Raw genomic sequence first — 20,127 nt, forward strand, 5'->3', positions numbered from 1 at the left:
CCGATCCTCAAGTGCCCCCGGCCCCTCAAGTTCTAATGCTAGACACACACACCAGCCCCACAAATTGAACAAGAGAAATCAGTCCATTACCCCATCTACACTAATCAGCGCAGATACAGGAATGTCTACTGACGGCTGAATACCCAAATAGTGACTGCATCTGATTGGATGCAGTATCTGTTCGGCTGACAAGTTTCCAACCAGTTTCTTCAGCTATAGTTTATCAAGCCGGATGGTGTTGACATAGCCACCCACGGCTCAAATTTTGGCCACTTCAACATAAATCTGCCGAAATTTAAAGCTATGTATGGCTGTCTTAAAGGGGAACTTCAACCCCGCAATAGTCTCATCCTGGAGCTCCTCTTCCGCACCCCATCTAGAAATATGCCCCGCAAGCCAAAGACCTGGCAGAGAACTGCGCAACATCTGCACATATGCAGGGAATACCCTTGCATGCTGTACATGCCACTGGTTTCTGACAACTGGGACCCTGTAGAAACCTGCACCATGTGTGTGCACATGAGAGTACCCCACATGTGCACAGGCATGCTGCAGATCTCTGCTGGTTGCCAAATCCCTGCAGAATCCCCCGGTGTGCATGCGCCCCTCCTGAAATGTGTGACATGGGCACCCCAGGGGACAGCGGGGGTCCCTGCGTCATTGTCACCCAGGCCAGTATGCTATACATAAAAGATAATAAAACTTTCAAAGAGAGAGTCGGGAAGGAGGACATGCCGTGTCTCCTACAGGACAGAGAAGAGGGTCATTCCCAGCTCCGGGGTGTCCAGCCAGCACTGTGCTGTCCACTTACGTGCCTTATACCTGGTCGGGTTGGTAAGAAGCAGGTGGAAGATCCCGGGAACGCGCTGGCAGTGGAATCCCAGGGTGAGACGCGCAGAGGGGCGGAGTCCCGGTACTCCGGCCAGGTGAGGAACTCCCGTCACTACAGAGTAAAATAGAGTAGACTCTGCTGCGCGCCCCCGACGCTGTCGCCGTACACGAGCTAGGCGCGCCCTCCCGCTGGCCGGGCGGTGTGTGTGCTCTGAGTAGAGTAGTATGAGTGTCCCGGTTGTGTGTCACCTCACTACACCCACATGTGTCCCTTCTGACCACATTGGTGTCAGTTCTGTGGTTAGAACCTGAAAACAGTGTTCTCTCTGCCCCTGGGACACGTCTGCTGGGCCGGTGCCAGGGGTGTGCCAGGCAACCTGAGGCAGACAATTTTAGAAGGGCACTGAAGGGGCTAAAAATAGAACTTGGACAAATTATGTCTTCCTCCTAGTACTGGATAGAGTAGAGAAATGTAGGGACCTCAGTCAGGGATCACACCGTAGCTTTTTAATGCATGTTTCCTGAAGGGAGACGACGCTTAACATAAGGAGTCACATTATTATCAGTGGTGCCCATTCACACCTGAGCGTTGTCGCTTGTAGTTTAAAAAAAGTACATGAGCTTTTTATGGGCAGTATCACACATTTATCGATCTTAACCCCATTCCCAGATAGCAAGGATAACTTGCCACAAACTTGTGGCAGGGTTAAATTGTAAGGCCCCATTCACACCTATGCGTATTGTAATATGCGCGTCTGTCGCGCGACCGTCACGCGTTTTTTTTACCGCGATTCGCGGTAAAAAAGTCGCGCGACCGTCGTGCGATTCCAAAGGCTACTTGGCAGTATCCAAATGGAAAACGCCCTACAAAACGGACCAATACGCAGCAAAAACGCTCCGGGACCTTTTCATGCGTGGGCCGTTTTGTAGTGCGTTCGGGACGGGCAGAAATACGGACAGGTGGGAACGATACCATTGACTACAATGCTATTTATTTTTTGGACCGTTTTGTAGAGCGTTCATCGAGCGTAGGACGCGCTACAAAGCGGTCAGGTGTGAATGGGGCCTAATTCTTTATAACTTGCTGCACACATTCCTGGCAAGTGATAGACTTGCAGCGCAAGTTCTAGTTAACACTTTTTGAATTTGTAGCAAATTTGCTTGGCAAATCTACAGCAAGAGTCCTGCAGATCTTAGCAAGAGCTCTGCAAGTGTACAGCACTTTTGCAAAGCACATTGATCTGGAGACTTGCAATGCAAACTGTGTGTAATTGTGTGAAGCTTGGCAAGTCCAGCAATAGTTTACCAAGTAATTTTTAACTTGCAGCTCAATTGCTTGCTATCTGGGTTCATATCTGAATGTTTTGTAGCTTCTTTCCCTAAGCACGACAACCCTCAACAAGAATAATCCCATTGTTTTCTGTGGCCCATGTTCACACCGGAGTGTTTTGTCACCAGACGTGTGAAGCTTGAAGAAGTACATGAGCTTCTTTTGGGGCAGTAGCCTGTTTTCACTTTAAACTTAAAGGGGAACTATGGGGTAAGTGTTTTTCCCCATAGTTCTCCTCATGGTCACGGGAGGACATAAACTAGCGTCCTCCCGTGACCCAAAGCTCAGTATACCGCGAGCTGTAGCTGAGACGCCGCAGCCGGGACAGATCCTGACATTACTGTCGAGATCCACCCAGTCTGCGTGATTGACAGCTGGCTCTGCCTATCTAGAGGCTGAGCCAGCTGTACCCGCCCCCTCCCCCATTCGTTCCTCCAGTCAGCGCTGGAGGATCAGAGCGGGGAGGGGGGAATCCCTGCAGGGAGCCGTGAGTGACAGTCACGACTCTCTGCAGGGACAGGATCAAGAAGTGAGCGACGGTATGTGTTCGCTCACTTTCCGATCTATTGAGCAGACGTGTGACAGTTTCATTGTCACACGTCGGCTCGAACTATGAGGATGGGTGATTTTCACTCACCTTATAGTTCTCCTTTAGGTCCCCGTTCACACATGAGCATACCGGGAACGTGTGTTTGCGGGCACGTGTTTCCTGAATTTGGCGCTCATCCACATTGACTTATGTAGGTCACCAGATGTGCGCCAAACATGGGAAAGTAGTGCACGTCACAAATTTTGCGACATGCAATCCGCATTCTTTTCATGTGCGTTCTCACGTTTGCAAATATTTATTTTTTTGGAAAATACTTTTTATTAATTTTCAGTCAGGCATAAAGTCTTACAAACATCGCCCACGGAAGTGGGGGCACAATCTTAGTACAGCAATTAACAAGTTAACACAACATCCCCCCCACCAGTTCAAAACTCAAAAGATTCAATCCCCCAAAAGTCCAAAAAAAACCAGAGGGGCAAAGAAAAAAGAAACCAGCTAGTGTGTAGTGTGGTGGAGAAACCGCCGCCACACGTTTGCAAATATGAACAAAAAACATGTGTTTGTTTGGCCACATTTGGGGTGCCATTAACTAGTAATGGCACTACAAGTGCGTTCTGGGTTTGGGCACATTATGTAAACATGCGCACTTTTGCACATTTGACACACCCATGAGACACCCACTTAGGTCTCCGTTTACGCCTAGGCCTTGTATAGCTCGGGGTAACAAAACATTGACCACAAGGAATCCCATTGTTTTCTAGGCCCCTGTTCACATCAGAGCGTTCTGTTGCCTGTAGTAAAATGCCTGTCGCTGGAAAAAGTACATGAGCTACTTTTCTGACCTTTTGGCCCCATGCACTTCAATGGAAACACGTGACATTTTTTTGAGTATTTTGTTGTGCAAGAGCCAGCCTTCCTCTGCAAAAAAAACACTGGGGAACAAGGGGACAAAAAAAAAAACAAAAAACATGATTGTGCTCCTGTTTCACATAAAAACGTGTGAATTAATGCGCAAAAAAAAGCCTCTAAATCAGCTGGCTACTCTCACTCTCAGGTATGACTGGAAACTCAATGGGAGCGCATGAAAAAAAAATGAGCATTTTTATTTGTGTGTGATTCTACGCCTAACAATGGTCTCCTGCTCCTAGTAAGTAGCTTTCCATTGGCCAAAAAACCCCCCCAAAAAACAATAAGCTTGTGAATGATTGAAAAAGGTGTGAAACACACACACACACACACACACACACACACACACTTGTTTTTTATCCTTTCAAATCTGGAGCTTTTAATAATTGAATACATGGTAATCCTGACACTTCAGACACTTCCTGTTACGGGGTGTCTCTGAAATGTGCTGCCGCATTGTCACCCTGTTACATGGGCCTCTGGTAGGGGAGGGAGTTTGGAGCAAACATTGTAAATATATTTCAGGCAAGGTCCACCAGTGCCACCATCAGGAAGCCGGTGTTCTATTGAAATGGCCGACTCATCGAGATCTGCAACTCGTTACGTCACATCCAGTAGGAGATTTCGACGAGATGGCGCTAGTGCGTGTGCGCCAGCCGCAGCAATGTCAGAATCCTCAGTGAGTTCTTCGATTCCTGTTAGTGCGCCTGCATGGCTTCACAATCCTGTCGAATTCTCCAACTCCCGTCAGTGCGCCAGTGTGGCCACCCAAGAGCAGTATCAAGTTCTCCAATTAGCATTACTGCAACCCACCCAATGGCATAACATGAAATCTGTTTGAAGAAGAAGCTCTTTGATTGGCTGCCTTTGCAGCGATGAGGATTGTAAAGCCGCGCAGGCGCACTAATGAGAATTGGAGAACACAACAAGGATTCTGAAACTGCTGCGGCTGGTGCGCGCACACTAGCGCCATCTCGTCCAAAATCTCCTACTTGCAAGTCGCCGGACGTGAAGTAATGAGTTGGAGATCTCGATGAGTTGGACATTTTGACAAAACACCGGTCCAGGACAATTATTTACAGCAGATGCTGAAGCAAGCACATGTTGACAGTGGCTGGAAGAGGGTGGAGAAGATCAGCAGCACTGATATAAAAAATGGTATTTTATGTGAAAATGGCAATTGGTTATGATACATGGTGCTAAGCTAAATAATATCACCCTGTTGAGTCTCCCTTTCACACCTGAGAATTATGTTGCATGTTTCCTGAAATGTAACAACACTCATCATGAAGAATCCTATTATTTTCAATGCTGCCCATTGGGTCCCCTGTCTCTTGTAGCTTGAGCTCTTGTGCATTTTTGGCCCCCTAGACTTTAATAAAAGCAGCTGAAAATGCACTTAACGCATGTCTTTCATGTCAATTTGCGCCTAACAACTGTCATCTCCTAGTAACCTGCAATCCAGCGCTTCAAGCCTGAAAATGTCATAAAAACAAGAATAAACCCCTGAAAAATGCAAGAAAAAAACCCACTTGAAATTCATATGAAAATGGTCACCGTCAGCAAGAATACACAAATGTTTCTGGTACAAAGTGAAGTTGTTTACAAATAAAATAAAGACCTTTCTATGTTGTGCATTTTTTAGGCAACAGTACCAAAAATTAAGACACAAAACATACAAACAAAAAAATGAAACTTTCTCGGGAAAAAAAGGGAAGGAAGAAGGAAATAAGAGATTACACATGAACCACTATACATAAAACTTTTCTTACACGTCCAGGCTGTACCGTCTTCACCTAAAGGAGAACTATGAGGTGAGTGATTTACGCTCATTCCCATAGTTAGAGCAGACGTGAGACATTGAAACTGTCACACGTTGGCTCTATAGATGGGGAAGGGAGTATATGTTCCTACGTTAGTATATCTCCTCCTGTGACCCTAAAGAGAACTATGGAATAAAAAGGTTACCCCATCATTCTCTTTTACATTGTAAGAATGTATTTATCAATGAAGGCTACATTCACAGAGGAGTTGCGAAGTCATTAGGCTAGCCAAAGACAAGTAGCCCCAGGGGTTGGATGGGAGAAATCACTTGATTCCGGCATCCATTCTTAACAGCTTGGATGGAGGAATCTGAATTGCTGGCTATTGTATTCAGACAGCCACCGTCACCCACAACTATGGAATTCAAGCCGTATGTGGCAGGCTTTAGGGCCAGTTCACACCATAAAGTCTGTGTTCCAGTGCTTTCGGCCTCTGGAACGCACGCCGGCCGGCTCCCAGGGTTCAGGGGCGGGAGGGGGCGTGGAAGTGCTTTGAAGGCAATGACACCCCAGCTCGTGATCGCCCACACCCAGAACGCAGGCACATTAGTGCCTGCATTCCGGTCCAGTGCGATCTGCAAAAATACTGCAAGCACTATTTTTGCAGATCGCACTGAAGCAGAACGGAGGCACTAGTGCGGGCGGGGGGCGTGGCTGTGGTGCTATTGACTTCAATGGACCGCCATTCCCCCTCCTGCCCCTGAACGCAGGGAGCTGGCCGGCTTGCGTTCCAGTGCACACTGGAACGTAGACTTTGTGGTGTGAACAGGCCCTTAGGGTTGGTGCACACCAGCCAGCCACACTGAATGCATGGCCATTGGTGTGCACTGGGAAAAAACAGGGCTGATTAGGTGATCCCAATGCATGACACTGTTTACTTTTTGTTTTGTTTTAGAACTTTATTCAAAAGTGACACGTGACGTTTTATTAGGTTTTATTAATCACAGCATGGTGCAATGCAATTGTACTGTGCCACACCACACCGTGCATGCAGTACTTTATTTCAATGCATGCTATTGCAGCATGGTGAATGAAAACAAGCTGATTGTAATAATTGTCCTTGTGTTGGAAATATGCTAGGCAAGGCTGCCAACACAGCCCCAATGCACCTGCTGTGAAGGGGCCCATACAGTACCAGTTAGAGAAGTTATAAAAACCCAAATCCTAAAGGTGGCCATACACTTTACAACCATCGCAAGACCTTAGTCTTGCGATGGTTGTAAAGTAATTAAAAAAACGTACGATCTGCCCATCTTGGACAGGCAGATCGTACTTGCGATCATTGCAAGCCCGCCCCCCCTGAGGGGCGGGCTTCCGATGACCGCAATGCTGAACGCGCAGTGTGCGCGTGCGCACACCGGCCCGTTCGGCATTCGTCTCCCGAGCATCATTCTAACCAGCCGAAAATCGTACGATTTTCGTCTGGTTTTCTAGCATGCTCCTTAGACAAAAGAAGTGCGACCGTACAGTAGAAACGGTCGCAGGTCTTCATTCACACTGCTCGATTCTCGTACGATCGCGGGATTTCCTGCGATTCTCGTACGAGAATCGTGCACTGTATGGGCACCTTAACAAAGAGTGGGCGTAAATCTCCTCAATGGGGACACAGATAACAGTTCAAACCTGTCAGTTTTTAACCCTTCCTCACTTGACTCACAGCTTAAAAATGTTGGATCGCCACGATCATTACTTTTTGAAAGGCAGGTCTGAAGAAATGGGTGATCATTCATTAAACTTTTGTCCAAGAAAGATGCAGGTAACAACCAGAAAAGAAGCCACATGGAAGTGGAATTGTTTTCAAGCAATTTCTGTCAATCATTCAGTGTTTTGCTATGTCTTTTTTCCTTTCACATGGTAATCAAACAAATGTAAACACTAGGCTTGAGCATTTATTGATTGACTGACCCCAGCATATGTGTATATTGCAAATAAACAATCTTTAAAGCAGATACGATTTTTACCAGTTATGTGAATTGCCTTTACAAGTTTGGACAGCACCGCCCAATATTTAATGGTAGCCTTAGGCCTCATGCACACGAGTGTACAAGTTTACTCAGGAACTTGTTGGCAGAAAGCTGCTGGCAAGATCCTGCGTAAAAAGTGGTCTTTAGTGCATTCAACACACATGGCCATACACACACTTATGTCTGTATGGGTTAGGATGCATGCTATGTACAGTCATTTGTCGAGGGTCATTCTGTGCCTGTGCTATCACTGCTGCCTTACACATTGTTGATGTTTACATCTTCCCCCGGCCCTGAATTCACTAGGCAGCAGTGGTGGCACATATGGCCATGCCTACCGGTATGTACGCTTTAAGCATGTGAACCTTTGCACATGTGTAGACTGTAAAAAAGATGGTGCTTCATACGTTCGTACTGTTCAGCAGCAGTGGCGTAACAACCGGGGTGCGGGGGGTTCTCTTGCCCGGGCGCAGGACTGAGGGGGGGCGCCGTCACGACCCCCGCTAAACGAAGCCATGGCTCCCTCTCCCTGACACGACAGCCAGTGTTTTCAAACTTTGCTTTCTTGAATAGCTCTGGGTACCGATACTATCCAACACTTCCAGGTGTGTCAAATAACATGTTCTCCGCTCGCCACTGTGTTTCTTCCTGCCAAACGCTAGGTCACTACAGTAAGGATGTAGGGGTTGGTGGGAAGAACCACAGCGGCTAGAGGGGAATACTTTATTTTACATAGCCAGAACTGTTAGATAGTATTGGTACCTGGAGCTCTTCAAGTTTGCGAGGTTTTATCATGCTGGTTACCAGTCAGGTGAGTTTATATCTTCATCTGTTACTGGGCATTGCTGCAGTAAGATTTACACCCCCAAATATGGTTTCTTGTAAGTGTATATCCATGCATATATAAAAGGTACAGACATAGGTGTACTATGTTTGCAATACTATTCAATATTTGTGTCATGTCAGCTTTACAGCTGCTTTAAAGGGTATGGAATTTTTCAAACAAACATTTTCTACCCTTTTCTCCCCCCAGTGAGCTTACCTGAACCACCCTTCCCCCACCTCAGCTGCATACTTCTCATGGACCTCCGTTTACCTCCAGCCAATTCTCTTTTTGTTTCCTGTGTGTCTCTCAAAAGGCAGGAGAAGTCCTCATAGAAGCCTATTCTACGCTGTATGAGGAAGAAGACAATTGGCTGGCTAGAGATAAACAGACTGGGTACCAGAACTAGGTAAGTATGCTGAGGAGCAGATAGAATGGGGCTTAGATCAGCTCATTGGAGGCAAAACATGTAGGGATTTATTTTACAATCAGGACCCCATGTAAAAAATGAATAGGATTTACCAACAAAGGGCCCATTCACACCATAGCATTGTATTCTAGGGTAAATTCCACTTTCTCAGACGAATGTGGGAAAATGGAATTACCCCCACCAATCTGCCCCTTCTACCCCCCCACTGCTCTTACCTGTCAACGATCGCTCCTTCCCCTCTACAGCTACCGGTGTAATATCCGTACTCTGTACACGCGATTGCAGCCCTGCGGTATCTATTTCAGATTTCGCTCACAAATGGCAAGCACTTACTGGTCAGTGCAGTCACCTGACTGCGCTGACCAATGCGAAGTGCTTCTTGCTTATTTCATTGGTCACCAATGGCAGTCCCTGTATTTCTCTCAGCACAGGTTTCCTTTAGGGCCTGTGTTGATAGGCTTTTGTTTACTTCAGAAATGCTTCTCTCCCATACACGTCAAAGGGAATGCAAAAGCAGGTTAATGCAGCTTAAGCGGAGATCAACAGCAGGTTAAAAAAACCTGTCAAGGTGCTTCTCAACTCATCTCAAATGCAAGCAAAATGCACCTTAAAGTAAAATGTCGCTGCCCATGGGAACAAACCCAAAGCCTAATGACACATGACTCTGAAAGGAGCAATTAAGTCCTCTGCACTTACCTTTTCTTTGGTGATGCAGCATCTTTGAGCTCCCTCGTCACTACTGACATCTTTGCCCAAACTTCTTCAGGGTTCAGTATTTAAGCCATCTTTGATTGGCCCACCTGGTATAACATAACTACCACACATGCATATGGAAGCTGTGTCATCCCAGCATGCATGCATGCCAAGATTGTACTCTGAATGCAGGAAGGTTAACATAGTTGCACGGTACCACTGTAGTAGGAGTAGAGACCAGGTAGCTGAATGTAAAGGAACACCCTGCTTATTAGACACCGTATTAGCAGGCAGTATGCAACAAAACACAGGTATTAGTAAACAGGCTTAATGGGATGCAGGAAGAAATTTAATGAGAACAAGCTGTCTAGCACAGGATCAATTATTATTCTGCTCTGGGTGGCATCAAAGGAATGTGTAGTGTTTTGGCCTTTTTATAACTTTGGTTATTAGGGTTATACTAAACAGTACAGTTTTTAAAAAACTATTCCTTAGCCAGGAAAATATGAAATATTGAATCTAAATATTATGTGTCCTCATATCCAACCAACAGGTGCCTAAGGAGAACAACTTCTGCTGCAATATCTTTTTAGAAATCCTAGAGTACTCTGAGTACTCTGCATTTTGGTTTGATCTGTTAAGTTTTTTAGAAAGGTGCAAATGGGCTTTAATTGTTCTAGGAATGCATTTTCTAAAAGGCGTAACTTTTTCAGAAATATATTGCTTCCCTCAAACCAATATAAAGTAAGCAAAGGGGAGACAGGGTATTCTCATAATTGCTTTGTATGCCAACATTCAAATGGAGAGATCCCTGCTTAATGAGAACTTTTTAAGCATAGGAGCATTGTTGCAGGCTAACTTTATGCTGGAAGACACGATTTCGTTAATCATTAATATAATTCAACAAAAGGTCAACGTTTCTCTATGTAAACAGGCTTGTCGTGGTAATTGGCTAAACATGTGCTATCTGTTTATTACAAACACTGTTTTCTTGGAGATGTTACTAACCTTTAGGACCCGTGGTGGCACACAGCAATGCATGTTAAGTGCATTGGTGCATTGTGGGGCATTGCATTCTGTATGGCATACCAGTGCACCACACCTGCACACAGACTAGCTTTGCACTGTGCTGCAATGCACATCACTTGACAGGTGGCATTTTCATGTTATCACAAACAAATGGTGTGATCAGGTCCTTACTCTGTATTGTAAGACATACTTCATAATTACATATACTTTTTATACATGATTCAAAAGGACTCCAGCCAAGCCTTTTACTTCAGTTTTGGATACTGCAAATCAGTATAAGAAAATTTCCCCTTCCAGTGCCAGTGTAATTTTTTCACACATTGATTCAGTGTGTAACTGAATGCTAAGTGATGAAAATGTCCCCAGGAGGAATACATATACCCCAAGAATCTTCTCCACTCTACCAAAACATGTGGTTTTATTGCTATTTGTGTCTCCACTGGAGAGCTATCTCCTCATTTCCTACTCTAGTAATAGGAAACAGGAAGTGAAGTGTAATCTCCTTCATACGGACACAGCAATAAAACCTGTTAAAAAGCAATATGTAGTAAAGGTATTTTTCACTTCCCTCTGATTATAACATAGTATATATTATAACATAGATTATAACATAACGCAAACTAATATTCTACCTATCGTGACAGGACAGTGCCGTGTCACTATGGTGATTGCTGTGTTTGGTGCCCAGGACTCTCGGCCAGTGGGGCTGAGAGGTTCCAGAAAATGTATAGTGTTACGGGGACGGAGCTGGGTTTCCAGTTCTTTCCGGATTTTCTTAAGTATAACTGGGATCTGGGTCTCTGGAGACTTCTAAAGGTGCCCATAATCCCGCGATCGCATGATAATCGGCAGGTGTATGGAAGGCGTGCCACCGCTTCTACAGTATAGTCGCACGTCTTTTGTCTCCCGAGCAGGCTCGAAAACCCGCCAAGAATCGTACGATTGTCGGCGGGTTAGTGGCGTTCTTGGGAGACAAATGCCGCAGGGGCCGGTGTGCGCAAGCTTTCGATGATCGCAAGTACGATCTGCCTGTCCAAAGGTGCCCATACACCTTACAATTATCTGCAGATTTTCTGTGGTCAGATGGAAAAAGTGCAACAGATTGGCCCAGGTGGAGATTACTCCATCCACACAGTTTAATGTAGATGGAGGAATCTGTTGCACCTTTTCCATCTGACCACAGAAAATCTGCAGATAATCTATAGGTGTATGGCCAGCTTTAGATGGGCAGATCGTACAAGCTCTTAATTACTGTTCAACCATCGCACGACTCAAGCCGTGCGATGGTTGTAAAGTGTATGGCCAGTTTAAGAGTCTTGGGCGGGATGAAATCTCCAGTCCTGGGGCCAGATGCAGCCAATTGCCAGGCCAGACTGTCCAGGTGGCTGATAACAGCCCTATCAAGAGAGTGGACAGAGAGGAAGAGGCAGTCAGTGGTTCAGGAGTACATGCAGAGCGTGGGAGACTGTGTGTATGTGAGCTGGAGTTTGGCTGGAGAGGGCCTGTGGCACATGCGGTGTGTGGGCGAGGCCAGGAGGGTCTGTGGCACACGAGCTGTGTTTGGAAAGGTTGGGAGGACCATCGTCATACAGAGAGGTGTGTAGCTGCTGTGTGTCTGGCCATGAGCAGGCTGAGGCTCTAACCCTGAGGTGGGACATGATACGGTTCTGAGACAAATCTTGGATGTTGCTGGAAGATACACCCTGTTTATGTTTGTTTGCTGAAAAGAAGCTATTTAAGTTGTACTGTTTGGAGGAAAATAAAGTTTTATTCGCTGATATGGCTGGCTAAGGATCCTTCAATACCTTAAACGTTTCACTTTTAAAAGATCTAATTTTTATTTCTAACCACATGCTAAAATCTCATGAATCTAACATACATATGCATACTAAATAAAATAGTGGCTGGTTTCACATTGATATTCTTGTGATATATATAATTATTTCACAAGAATATCAATGGACCATGTGAAACCAGACACTATTTTATGTATATACATACATGCATACACTCTTTTTGAAGACACTTTTTCTACACTAACCAGCAGGCTGAGTGCTGATTTGACATATTTTATTTAGTATGCATATATCTAGCTTGCAGCTAGAAATAACATTTATATCTTTTAATAGGTATAATATCCATTTGTGTTATCAGTGGCAACCGGGGAATAAAAAACTTTGATACCACCTATTTTTTTAACAGTTCTCTTTTGGAGGTACTAGTTCCCAATTACATTATATGTGAAAGTGTAATATTTATACCGCATATTTTTATACTGCATCTAGGCAAGTGGTACCGGTTCGTGGCCCTGGGGTTGGAGACCCCTGGGTTAGGGACACTGCCCTGCAACAGGCAGAAGTACACAATATACCGTGCTTAGGAGAACTCAACAAATACAGAAACAACAATTCACAGCTCAGGCTGACTATTAAATGTGAACTAGGGACATTCCAGCTTTAGGCAGGTTCCCTACACAAGTCAGCAGACCCCTTCTTGGGTCTGTAGCCGGGTAATAGGTGTGTCCTCTTACCCTTGTTTTGCTTTGTCTGGAATAACTTTCTGGCAATGACCCCTGGCTTGTCTGACTGCTTGTATTGGCTCTCAATCCTTAGTACCTGTTTCTAACCCTTTCTCCAGATCCGATGTCATTTGAGAAACCTTCAGAAAATGATGTGTGAAATCTAAGTCATTCTTCCAATAAAGCTAACCCTGCAAAGTGTTTGATGCTTTCTGGTCTCCATATGTCTCTAAAATGTGATGTCACAAAAAAATATGGACTGTTACACTTTTATTCCACAAAAATAATAGAGGTGTGTTTGGTGTCTGGGGATAAAGCCAATCTATTCCAATTATTATAACCAAATGAATATAGCAAAGCACAAAGCATTACAAGTAAAATAACAAATTGCATGTATAAAAATCTGGCTATGTTCCTCAAAAGTATACATCTTAATACCTTCTGCTTTGCAGTCCTTGGTTTCAGTTTTTAAGGAGTGGCAACATTGTAAAATTTGAAGTCATGTGATAAATGGCTGTATTTTACAAGCATCACGGCCTTGCGTAACCTCAGGGTCCTGCCAAACACTGATCTGAGCATTGAACCCCTCCAAGACAGTGGCGTGACCTCATTAGAGCTGAGAGTATTGCTGGCCTTAGGTTGTATGATAAACTACACTGATAATTCTAACCACTTGAAGACCGGCATGTTAAACCCCCTTCATTACCAGGATATATTTTTAGTTTTTAGCACTGTGATAGTTTGACTGAGAGTTACTTGATCACGCAACACCGTACCGAAATGAAGTTTAAATCTTTTTTTTGAGACAGAGCTTTCTTTTGGTGGTATGTAATAACCGATTTTTTTTTTTTTAACTATATAAAGAAGAAAGACCAAAAAAGGAGAACGTTTTTTTTTTCTCTTACTCTCTGTTATAAAACACAGCAAATAAAAAATGCACAGTATGAAAAGCCCCAAAATGACCCCTTTTTGAGAAGTAGAAACCTCAAAGTGATCTCATTTTTTTTTTTTTACCACAATTTTTTGGAAATAAAGAAACATGCCGATATTGGGGGGTTAAAACATGGAGCGTGGTAATGGTGCACTAGATACATAAACAGAGGGAGAAGGAAGTAAAGGGGTTAATGTACAGGTCACGTACAGTGGGAGGATTGTGATAAGCAATTAATGTACAGATGTGCAAGATAAGGAAGGTGAATGTGGTTAATATACAGGGTAGAGCGAGCACGAGAGGAGAAGGGGTGAAAGTACAAATTTTAAGATACTTTTTTTTTGCTGCTACTGCAGCTTGTTTCACTGAGAACTAATCAATGAATGCTTCTTTCATTATTTTAGTTCCTTTACTCTCCCCTACCTCTTTTGTAAGAGGAAGTGTACGGCTTGGCAATGAAAATAATACCATGTGATGTCCAGTTAGTGATCACAAGGTACAGTGCTAATCTGATCAGCTCTGTGCAGGTAGCTGATGCTCTACACTGTCTAATGAGAGCAGGTGCAGTGGTCTGTACGCAAGCTGGGCAAGTGCACATAGGCAGACACAGGCAGATGGAACCACTGCTCCACCTACCGGCTGTTTATGGTGGCCGGGAGGAAAGCGGTGTAGCCCCCATCACCTTCTGTGATGTGGCTACTAGACATTTTGTGATAGCCAGGGCTGTAGTCCGCTTGGTTGGAATTATAGTGGCAGGTTATCTGGTTAATTCCAGGTGTCTGGCATTGCCTGTACCGCCCTGGGCGGAGTGTGACTCTTTCATATTGTGGGACAGCCAATGAGAGACTTTGTAGTGTATGCACAGTACAGCAGCCAATCACTGCGTTCCTCTCAACCAGTGGTGCATGCTGGAATAAGGTAAATATACTGGTGGGATTTGCCATGTGCTCAGACTAGCGGGGACCAACCATGGATTAGGGCTGGGTGCTGATTAAGCTTGCCCCCTGGGCTAGGCCTAAGGCCTGGGGAGTGGGCATAAGCTGGCGTGAGGGAAATGTTTCCCAGAGGCCTCCAATGTGGAGGAGGTCTGTGTTACTGTTAGAGGAAAAGACCCAGGACCAGTGGTGGCTCTTGAAGTATCCTGGAACTCAGAGGACTTCACGAGGATGGCTGGTGTCTTTCCTGTTAAGGATCTGTGTTCATCCCTGCTCATTTGCTAGTTCAGTTGCTAGCAGCTGCCTCCCAAGTGGACCTACACTGATATGCCAACCAGGTCTGGTGAGTCTTGAGTCAATGTATTACACCCTGGAAGCTTAGAACCCCTATACCCTCTCTCCCCAGTGACGATGTTCAAATGTTATTTTGCATTATACTATTGGAGTGGACATCAGTTTGTGGGCACTAGAAGGAGGGTGGTTAGTGCTAATGGGTGTGGGCAGCTGAAGATCATAACCTAGACAGACTAGAGATGAACCGGGCATTCAGCGGCTCCTTCGGGGGTGAGCGCTACAGCGGTGAAGAGGAGCCTCCCATGATTGGTATATGAACTTATCTGAATAATTTTTATTATCAATTATTATAGGTATGTTGGCTTACCAATGAAAGATGTATATTTGACCCTTCATTTAGCTGAGCTTACTTTAAGCTTGACATTTCAGTGTCAGGGGGTCAGAGATTGACTGAAACCTGATAGCTGCTACAGCTGCCTAATGTCACAGACTGTATAAAGTCCACCCTCTACCACCTTTACATTTACCTCTCCAAAATACCTGATGCTTCTGGGTATGGGAAAGTATGTGACCCCCCTCCAATAATAAGTGCTACAGCCTAGCAGGCACTGTCACATGGCGAAGCCAACACTAGATCAGCCAATGTATACCTTCTAATATCTGTGTCTGGATATAGCCCAAGCCACAAAGGTTTTCACTGATTTCCAATAAGCCTTAATAATTGTTATGCTATATTAAGGGCCTATTCGCACCAGAAGGGTTGGGGCTTTTTCCAGGGCAGCCCCAATGCATAGACAAGGCAATTTGCTTTGTTTTAATGGGCACAGTTCCCACCACCGTGTTGTGGTGGTGTGCACTGAAAAAAGTATGACATGCCTTACTTTTTCTTTAGCAGAGCGTGGTGCGACCCGGTACAACTGCACCACACCGCATTAGTGCTTAATGAAATGTCATTTGTGACATTTCAATAAAGTTCTAACAAAAAAAGAGTAAACAATGCGATGTGCAGGAATCAATGCATCAGCTTTGTGCCTATCTACGCACAATGGGAGCCATGTGTTTAATGCAACTTGGTGTGACTGGGCCCTAAAGGGGATGGCCATGAAAAATGTAAATCCTATATCACGTTAGGAAACCCAGTGGATGCAAATAATGTTGGTTTTTTGCTATATCCTGTTGTAATAATAATATAGCATCCCCCAGGGGCGCTCAGCACTATAAAAAGCGAACTTCAGAAAATTCCAAACCTGTTTTTTTTTTTTCTTTTGGATCAAACAGGGAAGCTTTAACAGCTTCTGTCATGTTTTATCAATGTCTCTATACCCATTGGGTAACAATAGGAACTAAAGGGAGATTGGCATTGGCAGCAAAAGCAATACGACAGTGGTTCTAAAAATTGGCCATTTTCATTTGAATTAATTTTTCAGATTTAAGTGATTCAGGGAATTCCAGGACAAGCTGCTACTGTAAATGCACTGTTTAAAATACAAGTAAGGGAAATGTTTTGTCCACCAAAAGGATTTGTAATTATGTGCATCCTGTTTGTGTTCCAGATATTTCTGCGAGATATCATAACCAGATCCTTTAGCTTCACTCACTGCAGCAGCACCCCTTGGTAACCCAACAAAAAAAGCCGCCTACTGACTGGATAATGGAGAAGCAGCACCCTGATAAGGTTGCACAGCCTGATTGCTTACTAGCACGTGTGTGCAGGGGGCCACAGGAGACTAACTGCAGTAGTCTGTTGTAATCTTGTTATGGAGCTTATATATAGACAAAAAAAAATGGGCAGTTAACACTTGCACAGTGCAGGGGTAGTCTCACTGTATGGGTTAATAAAGGGTTTTGCCTGGAGTTCTTCTTTGACCACAGTTATAAAAACAGTCATCAGGAAGATTGACTTGTGTAAGTCAATCTTCCTGATGACTGTTTTTATAAGTGTTTTTATAATTACACATTCACCATCATCTGTGATTTAATAGGAAATAGCGCTTGCTGCTGTATTCACCATATTTATTAGGTGACAAATTTGACACAGCGCCAAGCACTTTTTATTGTAAACCTTTTACTTAGCACATATGTGTTTCTGAAGAGGCAGATCTGTGTCTTGAACCAAAACGATAATTGAAATGTTCATGTATAGCCAAAACTTTCTTTTTTTAGGTTTGGACAGAGTTTAGAAGATTTGAACCTATTTCAGGTTTTATTACTATCCGGAGCTCTGTAAAGTTGGCCATACACCTGCCGATTATCGTACAATAATCGTGGGAAATCCCGCGATCATACGATAATCGGCAGGTGTATGGAAGGCGTGCGACTGTTTCTACTGTAAGGTCTCACGTCTTTTTGTCTCAGACTTGAAAACCTGCCGAGAATCGTACGATTTTCGGCGGGTTAGTGGCATTCTCGGGAGACAAATGCCGCACGGGCCGGTGTGCGCAAGCGCACACTGCCCACTCAGCATTGCAGTCATCGGACGCCCTCCCCTCAGCGGGGCGGGCTTTCGATGATCGCAAGTATGATCTGCCTGTCCAAGATGGGCAGATCGTACGATCTTTTAATTACGTTGCAACCATTGCAGGATGAAAGTTGTGTGATGGTTGTAAGGTGTATGGGCACCTTTAGAGAGATTTTCCAACACTTTCTGTTCTGGGGACAAGACAGGAAATGAAGGAAAATCTGAAACGGGGAAAAAGAAAACAACTAAAATAAAATGTATTTTTAATTCTGTCTGTGTTGGAGAGTTCACTTCACTTCCTGTCTGGTGAAAAGGTTATCCCCAGGACAGTGAGTATAAGGAAATCTTTCTAATAGACAGCAGAGGTTCTAATCATTCCCCACTGGCACTCTTATCCAAAACGAAAAAAAATATATATTGTCTATAGATAATTAAAGGTTATAATCAATTAAAACCACTAGGTGGCACTATAATCAAGACTTACCAGCACACATTGCCACTACGATCATGTTTTGCCTTGTAAGGATGACAGCATTGAAACTACAAGTGCTTTACTTGGCATGTGCTGAAAATACAATTACGTTTTTGTTCATCTCTACCATCATTTCTCAAAAATCATTGTTTTTTATTATATTGTATAATTTTCAATAAGTAGTTTAGCCCACTATTCTAAACTTCTACAATGCTGGAATTTGCCCAACCCAGACATTAACACCTTCCTGCTGATGTAACGCACCTATTCATCAACCTGGTGGGTAGGTCTTAAGTCTTGAGTATTTTTGTCAGCCAGCCTTCTATTCTCTGCTTAGAATGTGCTTACTAATGCGCTGCTAGCACAGTCATTGAGCTGTTACAGACCGCTCCCAGTCACTGTTTATTATTGAGAGCCAGTGGAATGGGCTCCTGATCATGTGACAGCCAATCATAGCGATCACGTGATCAGGAAGACCGCCACGACTCTTGGAGTTAAGATCCCCTTAATGGGCCACCGGAAGTTGGCGGAAAGGGTTAATGATACCTGTAGAAGGAAACAAAGAGAGGGGCGCCTTTCCTAGTGCAGAATGTTTAATCCAATATCATCGAAATATTACAGACAGGTACTCACAATAATGGTGTGAAAACGAGCAGCAAGACAATGGAAACCGGAGCAGAGCAAGGGTCCATGTGAAGCGTCCTGTACTAGGCTCACTGCGGTGTCAACGCATTTCTGACGAAGGGGGCGTGACCCGGAAACGCGTTGACACCACAGTGAGCCTAGTACAGGACGCTTCACATGGACCCTTGCTCTGCTCCGGTTTCCATTGTCCTGCTGCTCGTTTTCACACCATTATTGTGAGTACCTGTCTGTACTATTTCGATGATATTGGATTAAACATTCTGCACTAGGAAAGGCGCCCCTCTCTTTGTTTCTTTCTAGATGTTCCAGTTCCCTTGACTGCTGTGGGGCTGCATCTTGCATATATGCTCAGCACTCCTCCTTGTTGTGAGGGACACGGATTGCCTTTGGCGCTTCTCAACAATATAAACGTTTAATGATACCTGTAGTGAGAGAACTCTGGAGGCCGTCATTGCTGACCTTCTTAAAATTAAATAAAAAAATAAAAAAAGAACACGGGGTTTAAAGAGGCGCACACCATTGCATGATTTCATAAAAGACATGTAATTTATTTATTTTTCACTGGCTTGCATATTCAAGGATTTTGGGACAAAATCCTTGAATAAGCAAGCCAGGGAAAGAACACCGGGCTGGTCAAACTTACAAGAACTACAAAGATGAAATATGGATAATAGTGGTTTTTCCACGTTGGTATTTGTATGTATTCTGGCTGCATAACAAGGAATGATGGGGTTGTGGATCCTATCAGGGTTTTAACTTGTATGTTTGCCACTTTTCTATCATTTAATTCACGTACGGAACAATAAATTACATGTCTTTTATGAAATCATGCAATGGTGTGTGCCTCTTTAAACCCCATGTTCTATTTTTTTTTCTATTTAATCCTAATTAAGAGGGGGCGAGGTGCCTTTCGGAATGCACGAATCTGGGTTATGTGGAAAACTCCTTCGTAAAATGCTAGTTTCCTGTCTGTCTCTGTCCTCAACACTTTCTGACTCGCTGACCTGCAATAGACACACAGCAGCATAAGTCAGAGTGATGTCAAACTCCTAATCTGTATACTTGTTCTGAGTCAAGGATTAGGAATTACTGAAGATCAGAACAAATAACTAGCATTTTCTAAAAGTCAGGTTAGTAATGGCAGGCATTGTTTGTGTATAACATGAGAATGTATTACAGTGAGGAAAATAAGTATTTGATCCCCTGCAGTTTTTGTAAGTTTGTCCACTTACAAAGAAATGAAAGGTCTCTCATTTTGATCATAGGTGTATTTTAAATGATAGAGACAGAATATCAACCACAAATCCAGAACAAACACATCATACAAATGCTTCTTGCTGATAGTCTTGTAGCCCATTCCAGCCGTGTGCAGGTCTACAATCGTGTCCCTAATGTATCGTGTCCCTAATCGTGTCCGCGATGGTACGATAATTGGCAGGTGTATGGGCAGCGTGTGACCGCATCTAGTGTACGGTCGCATGACTTTAGTCTTCCT

The sequence above is a fragment of the Nanorana parkeri genome, unplaced genomic scaffold (assembly GCF_000935625.1).
Source record: "Nanorana parkeri isolate BGI_ZX_2015 unplaced genomic scaffold, ASM93562v1 scaffold2561, whole genome shotgun sequence".
Taxonomy (NCBI): Eukaryota; Metazoa; Chordata; class Amphibia; order Anura; family Dicroglossidae; genus Nanorana; species Nanorana parkeri.